General features: G+C 42.5%; 1 long non-coding RNA gene across 4 annotated transcripts; it reads right to left on the bottom strand.

Moving 5' to 3' along the window:
• Window positions 1-551: 551 nt before the first annotated feature.
• LOC123061216 (uncharacterized) lies at window positions 552-7,002 on the bottom strand. Of its 4 annotated transcripts, none has more exons than XR_006428781.1 (10): window positions 6,429-7,002; window positions 6,283-6,344; window positions 5,907-6,036; window positions 5,549-5,702; window positions 5,160-5,474; window positions 5,032-5,087; window positions 4,889-4,934; window positions 3,603-3,970; window positions 3,449-3,490; window positions 552-931 (listed from the first exon to the last, which is right to left on the bottom strand). It is a non-coding gene; the product is annotated as an uncharacterized lncRNA (long non-coding RNA). The 4 variants fall into 4 exon arrangements; XR_006428779.1 differs by lacking the exon at window positions 5,907-6,036 and having other exon boundaries at window positions 3,603-3,826; window positions 3,917-3,970; window positions 6,429-6,994; XR_006428780.1 differs by lacking the exon at window positions 5,907-6,036 and having other exon boundaries at window positions 5,160-5,465; window positions 6,429-7,001.
• Window positions 7,003-7,445: the final 443 nt, after the last annotated feature.

The raw sequence follows: 7,445 nt of genomic DNA on the forward strand, positions 1-7,445 counted from the left end.
TGATTATAAGCATGAGGTTAATTAAGCATGGATTGCAACAAAGAAATATAATTAATAAAAGAACAATTATCATAATTAAAGTTCTTGAAATCCAAAAAAGTGGGCTCATCACTAGTTAAAGTTTTTACCTCACCAATCCCACTTTTATCAAGTTTTATATTAGCAAAGAAAGATTCAATAGGAGTCACATCAATCACTTTAAGATCTTCATCATAATTATCGCGAAAAATAGAAGAACATAGTTTTTTGAACCATTCTCTCTTAGCACGCATCCTAGCGGTTCTCTCCCTACTTTCATTAATAGAAACTAGTTGACCCGTTGCGCCAAATGGCGTAGAGACCCCCTAAAAACATGTTGTCGATGAAAATAGTTTCATTTTGCAAGGACATATTATAGTAAGGCCAAGTATCAAAACATGCTATATTGAAAATATGTTGATCATGATGAGAAATTTGAGTTTGAAAAAAAAACATATTTGTATAACATGTATAGACCAGTTAAGAAAGCATTTTTAGTTGAAAATATGGTTATTACGTTGAGAGATCTAAGATTGAGAAAACAACATATTTGTATAAGAACATCACATGATAGAATGACCCAATGGCAACATGTAGCGCTAAATGTTAATTACAAATATGTAGGTTTGGGCATTTTTCTAAGTTTTGGGATTGCAATATACTAGTATGCTTTCCTGGTTCTTGATTACATACATCACTCACATGAAGCAACAAAGCAACACATTAGTTGATCCAACAAAATAGGGAAACTGTAAACCACATTCTTTGGTCTATACTTCCCATGCTTGAGCCGTAAAACATTTTTGCCTTTTTTCCAAAGCATGGGCAGCATGACCGTAAATGTTGACCCTTCATTCTCTTTGCTAAGTAGTGAGAGTACCACCCAATAGATGCTTCCATTTATCTGTTAGGGCTGCAAAAAAATAGTCATGTACAGTTAACTTCAAATTATATTAAGTTGCACTCTCACATCTTTAAAAGCATTCTGGAAAATTAAGAGTACATAACATTATAAGATTGCATTAAAAAATTAATAGCCGCAGCTGTAAGCAAATTTCAGAAAGACTCCAAGTTCAATAAGTGACAACTAAAGACCGTAATAATCAACAATTGTAAACACCTAGCATAATTTGATAACTTAGGAGTGGATACTGACTGGACGCATAGCATAACTTGATTACAATACGAACATCTGCTATGCATGAGCATCACAAGCTTGTCAAGCTTGAAACCAAGTTCGCGTCTCATCCTTGAATTGTGCCGCTATAATTGACCAGCGACCATAATATTAGGTCACACCGTGATTTATTCAAGAAGGCTTACTGTGAATTGTAAGGAAATGGAATAAAAACCAGATACCAAATTGTTGCAGATGCACTCATGGGATAAACTCCAAAGCATCAAAGTAGTCAAACAGATCAACAACAACAACAACAAAGCCTTTAGTCCCAAACAAGTTGGGGTAGGCTAGAGGTGAAACCCATAAGATCTCGCAACCAACTCATGGCTCTGGCACATGGATAGCAAGCTTCCACGCACCCCTGTCCATAGCTAGCTCTTTGTCGATACTCCAATCCTTCAGGTCTCTCTTAACGGACTCCTCCCATGTCAAAATCGGTCGACCCCGCCCTCTCTTGACATTCTCCGCACGCTTTAGCCGTCCGCTATGCACTGGAGCTTCTGGAGGCCTGCGCTGAATATGCCCAAACCATCTCAAACGATGTTGGACAAGCTTCTCCTCAATTGGTGCTACCCCAACTCTATCTCGTATATCATCATTCCGGACTCGATCCTTCCTCGTGTGGCCACACATCCATCTCAACATACGCATCTCCGCCACACCTAACTGTTGAACATGTCGCCTTTTAGTCGGCCAACACTCCGCGCCATACAACATTGCGGGTCGAACCGCCGTCCTGTAGAACTTGCCTTTTAGCTTTTGTGGCACTCTCTTGTCACAGAGAATGCCAGAAGCTTGGCGCCACTTCATCCATCCGGCTTTGATTCGATGGTTCACATCTTCATCAATACCCCCATCCTCCTGCAACATTGACCCCAAATACCGAAAGGTGTCCTTCCGAGGTACCACCTGGCCATCAAGGCTAACCTCCTCCTCCTCACAGCTAGTAGTACTGAAACCACACATCATGTACTCGGTTTTAGTTCTACTAAGCCTAAACCCTTTCGATTCCAAGGTTTGTCTCCATAACTCTAACTTCCTATTTACCCCCGTCCGACTATCGTCAACTAGCACCACATCATCCGCAAAGAGCATACACCATGGGATATCTCCTTGTATACCCCTTGTGACCTCATCCATCACCAATGCAAAAAGATAAGGGCTCAAAGCTGACCCCTGATGCAGTCCTATCTTAATCGGGAAGTCATCGGTGTCGACATCACTTGTTCGAACACTTGTCACAACATTATTGTACATGTCCTTGATGAGGGTAATGTAAAGTAGTCAAACAGATGAAATTAGAAAAAACAATACAATTAGACTCACTTTTCCAGGTAGTCGATGGCTATTCACAGCTACCACCTTAACACCAAAGAAGAGTTCGACCCAATGCTTTATTTCTGTCTTGGTGAATCCCGATTCGACATTAAAAGTATATTGATTCTTTCCCAATAAACGAAGACTTTTTTCTGTAAATACTGCGTATTTGATTCCTTCCATAAATCGACTTTCCCTCCTATGCTCTGAGTTCCAGTATCGATAAGAATCCGAGTTCTTATTGTTCTTATGTTATGGTATGAATATACCATACCAATTCGTTATGTATGGATGATGGATGAGATTCCATGGACAGAGAGCCAGTTCCAATAGATGTTGCAGGTTAGACTCAAATCTGAGACACGCAAAATTAAGGTGTGATTTGACTGTGTACAGATTATGCCCAAACACAGTTGCTTGTTTTTGGAAGAACAAAAGAGGGAAACTATTGCTACAGAAGATAGAATGAAGAAACCTCATCATGGGCATACCTTCAAATAATACTCTCTCCGTCCAAAAATACTTGTCGGAGAAATGAGTGTACCTAGACGCATTTTAGTTCTAGATACACCCATTTTTATCCATTTCTCCGACAAGTATTTCCAGACGGAGGGAGTATATAGAATGTTTGGAAACATGTTTAGACATTAAGAATAATGTTGGCCTACTTTAAAAATGTTGCTATGGTGGGTAGATGGCCTGACCCGCTTGCATCCCTGAATCATATGCAAAACTACCTTTTACTGGCACGTCCATGGCTATAGAATATAAAAGACTGGCAATAAGATTGTCTACCACTCCTATGAATGATTCCCTTTCTACCATGCTTTGGTCAAGCCTAAATGCTTAAACTGTTTTGCTATCCTAAAATCAAAACGTAACATCTCAAATAGTGTTGTTTCTTTAAAATGAATCTGGGTTAGAGTATAGTACCCTTTCTTGAAGGGTATCATTGGCAGCCTTCAGTCTGCATTCCTGCAAAACATTGGCACAAAAAGACACTGGTGAAGGGAATTGTTGTGCTCATCTTTGTACAAGTAAGTTCAAGAAATCTCATTAGAGAAATAAAATTTCATGTGGAGCGGACCTTGGTCTTGAGCATCTTAATCTCCCTAAATATGATCCGCATCTGCTCAACATAAAGGGGCAGTGTATCAAAAGTAATAAGTTCTGAAAACACATCTGTTCTGAACACACACACACTCCCCGCCACCGCTGCCTCAAGTCTCCCCGAGCTGCCATTCTTTCCTCAATAACGGACAACTCCAGCCGCCTCCCTGCTCTACGGTGACTGCTCTAGCCCTCCTCTCCCTGCGATGGATGGAGGCGCAGATCCGCGCGAAGCCGCCGTTATGGGGTAAACAAGGAGAACAACAACTAAGGTGGGGGGAGGGTACTCACAGGAACATCATGACGAGCACCGTCCGGCGCAGCCGTTTCTCCTCTCCACCCTCTCTGTCAATTAAAATTACATATGCAGAAATGATACAACAAAACGAAGAAGCATTAGCAGCTATACTGCATATTCGAGAAACTGAGAAACCTAATAAATAAGTTGTATTTCTCTGGAAGTACAGAACAGTCTCTCAAATTGGCAGAGAGGGGTTACGAACAAGGACCAGGAGGTGGATGATGGCGAGAAAACATGGCAAAGTTTGTGTTTTTAGAAATTGATTCTGAACCTACTATGCACACAGAAACCAGAAACTGGGAATAAAAACAGTTAGTACACTAAAGGAAGAAAATAGCGGAGACAAAAAAAGCATTGCAGGCATCACGTCAGCTCAAGAATTTTTATATACTGATCAAGAATTGGCAAATCGATACACTGACTCACATTACTGGGTAGACCTACAGACACAATAAAATGCTACTTGGATGGGCTTCAACTAAAAAGAAATAACTTCTAATTTCCTAACACAAAAATATATTAGAACACCACTTTTTTGTACTATTTTTGTACTCAAACACAAAACTAACTAAATTTAATTTCAGAAAACAACTGAATATTAGAGCACCACTTGTCAGAATCACTAATAGTTCTGGGTTGGCTTCAAATCTCTACCATCATTATGCCACACAAGATAAAATGGCATTCAGTTGTGCATCAGTTAATATGTATACTCAAAAATAAAAGCGACTGACTTGTAATTTCAGAAAAAAATGAATATCAAAATATCACTTCAAGCAGCACCAAAGAAAGAAAAGAAATTACAAAAGGAAGAAAATAGCATACAAACGAACATCTCACAATAGGAATCAGAAAGAGTACATTCTAGAAAAATATATATACATGATTCCGTCAGTTTTTTAGAGATTTGGATTTCTATTTATTTTTTGTTATTGTTATCCACATAGAACTTGAGCACTCACCTAAGTTCTCTCCAACCCTAGAACATTTAGTAATGCAGTCCAATATCTGCAAAAATATTAAGAAGAATATCAACTTACAATTTCATGGTTCTTGATGGACAAAAAGAATCAAGTATAGAAAGAGAGAGGAGGTAAAGACAAACCATGAACCACCACCAGATCCTTGCTCCTGCTGCTACGGTCCGCTCTTGATCCACTCCTGATGATGCACCGACGCCCTCATCCCCGAGAAAAAGGAGCAAATAAGAGAGAAGCCAGAGAGAGGAGGTACCAGCATCTTGGCCACCATGTGGCACAGACGAACCATGCCGAGGTGTGCAGGAGGGTTCCCGGGGTGGCGTCGCCATGGACGCTGATGCCACCTCCGACTTCCTCCTCCATCACCTCCAGCGCATCTCCCTCCTGCTCGTGACCTTTGCGCCCCACGCATGCTGGCCGGCCCACTTCGCCCCTCTGGAATGCCAAGGCGCTGCCCAACCATCCACGACGCTGACGAGGCGCCGCCCAGGACCAGCCTTGAAACCGCCGATGTGTTGGTTGCCTATGCAACCATGGAGGCATCCATACTAAACAGCAACTGAAAACACTTTTACATAATAATCACTGTCAAACAATCAGTCCAGAATCTCAGGAAATACCAGGAAATAAGGTACATCTTACATATGTCAATAGAAGATCAGAGCAGAGGAGAATATAATGATCATTCGGTGCTTCTTCATCTGCGACCTCACACATGCACGAATGTGCCGACAAAGCACAGCATGCTGCCATGGATTCCAAAATAGGTATAACGACGGAGACAAGAGTGCACATCCTGTTCAAATGGAACCACAAAAATAAGCAACATAATAGAAGTAGTAAACAACATTCAGGAATATCCCTATTTTAGAAAGAATAAGGTTACTCAACTTGCTAATATTCCTAAACAAAAACAAGACACAGAATCGACCTTTCTAGTTCAAGTATAGATGATTCTCTCATAATTTGATTGTTAGAAGATGGCGTGCCTGTTCCTCACCATGAAGCACCTTGGCCAACCCATGGTGCCCAGCTGTGGCCACTACTCCCATGCTCGTCAGATTTGAGTTACCTTCCACCTTTACACTATCCCGCAAAGAAAAGAGGCTAGCTAAATGATATCATACTCTCTGATGAGAGTGATATTAATTAAACAAAGTACTAATGTCAGGTTGCTTGATTAGTTGAAGGAACACTTCATACAACCACATAAATAATAGAAGGCGCGTATGTGACGACTCCTCTTTGCTGGTTACGGTTAACCAAATATACCAAACCAGTTGCAGCACGAGGATGTCAGCAAACTTGACACAACTGCATTCTCTGTACATCATATATAAGAACGAGGTGAAGCACAAAAGGAGGTTATTAATTACCATTAAAGCCATTGGAAGAAGATCACTTTCTAATCTGACGAACGTGGTCTTCTATGTCAGATCTGCACACGTCAAGTTCAAAAATCCAGATATTAGCAAAGTAAAATATGAGTGAGGAAGGAAGTGAGGGAGAAACAGTGGAGCACCTAGTTCGCCGCTGGCCTGCGTTGCTCGAGTCGCCTCCAACAGGCACGTGTTGTCCTCCTTATACTCCAGATGCACAAGGCAGCCATTGAAGGAGAGATAGCTCCTGCTTCCTCTCACCTTCCCACCGCCTGTTCATCTCGAGCTCCTTGCCCGGTGGAGGGTGGAGGCAGAGGTGGCGCCTCATGGCGCAGAGGAGGCGACGACGCGGTGGCGCGACAATTCGACCTGCCGGCCGCCGGCATGTGCGCGAGGCATCACCCTGCCCCTTCCTACCCGCTAGGATCGCTCACCCAGCTCCTTCCCCGCTGTTGCTTGCCTTCCTCGCCGGCTTCCTCCTTCCCCTACATCCCCACCCCTCCCCTCCATGGGAGATGAGAGGACGAGCGCGCGGGAGGCGGCGAAGCTCCTAGGGCGGAGACAGGGGCGACGAGCAGGGAGGGAGTGGCGGCGGCAGACGAGGGAGGAGGAGGGAGGGAGTGGCGGCTGTGGATTGGGGGGTAGGGTTTGTGGTTGTGCCCGCTGCGCCCATGACGCGTGCGCTCGCACGCGGCGCGGCAGGAGAGGCCGCCCCGCGCGCACCGAAATAACTGGCACCCAGTCAATTCGATCCAGCCCGAGCCCACACGTCATATCTGTCCAGGTTTCACCACGCGGTTAAAACGAGATAGATGAATTCCCAACGAGGATTCAACGGGCAGCGGCGAAAAAAAGACTTGGTCAACCATCATCGAACAGTCAAATCATCAATCTTAAGCAATTTTTCTTCTGCCATAGCATTGAAAATCTTTTAGGAGTTTATAAAACCTTTAATATTACTCTCATGATTAGAGGGTATATTATTATCATTTTCATAAGAATTGTTGTAGTAATTTACCATAATTATTAGAGAAATTACTAGGAAACGGCCTACGATTAAAATTGCCTCTGTACGCATTATTACCAAAATTCTTCCTACCAACAAAATTCACATCAATAGATTCATTATTGTTATCAATCAAAGTGGACAAAGGCATATC

Source organism: Triticum aestivum, chromosome 3A, assembly GCF_018294505.1.
Source record: "Triticum aestivum cultivar Chinese Spring chromosome 3A, IWGSC CS RefSeq v2.1, whole genome shotgun sequence".
In the NCBI taxonomy this organism is placed as follows: Eukaryota; Viridiplantae; Streptophyta; class Magnoliopsida; order Poales; family Poaceae; genus Triticum; species Triticum aestivum.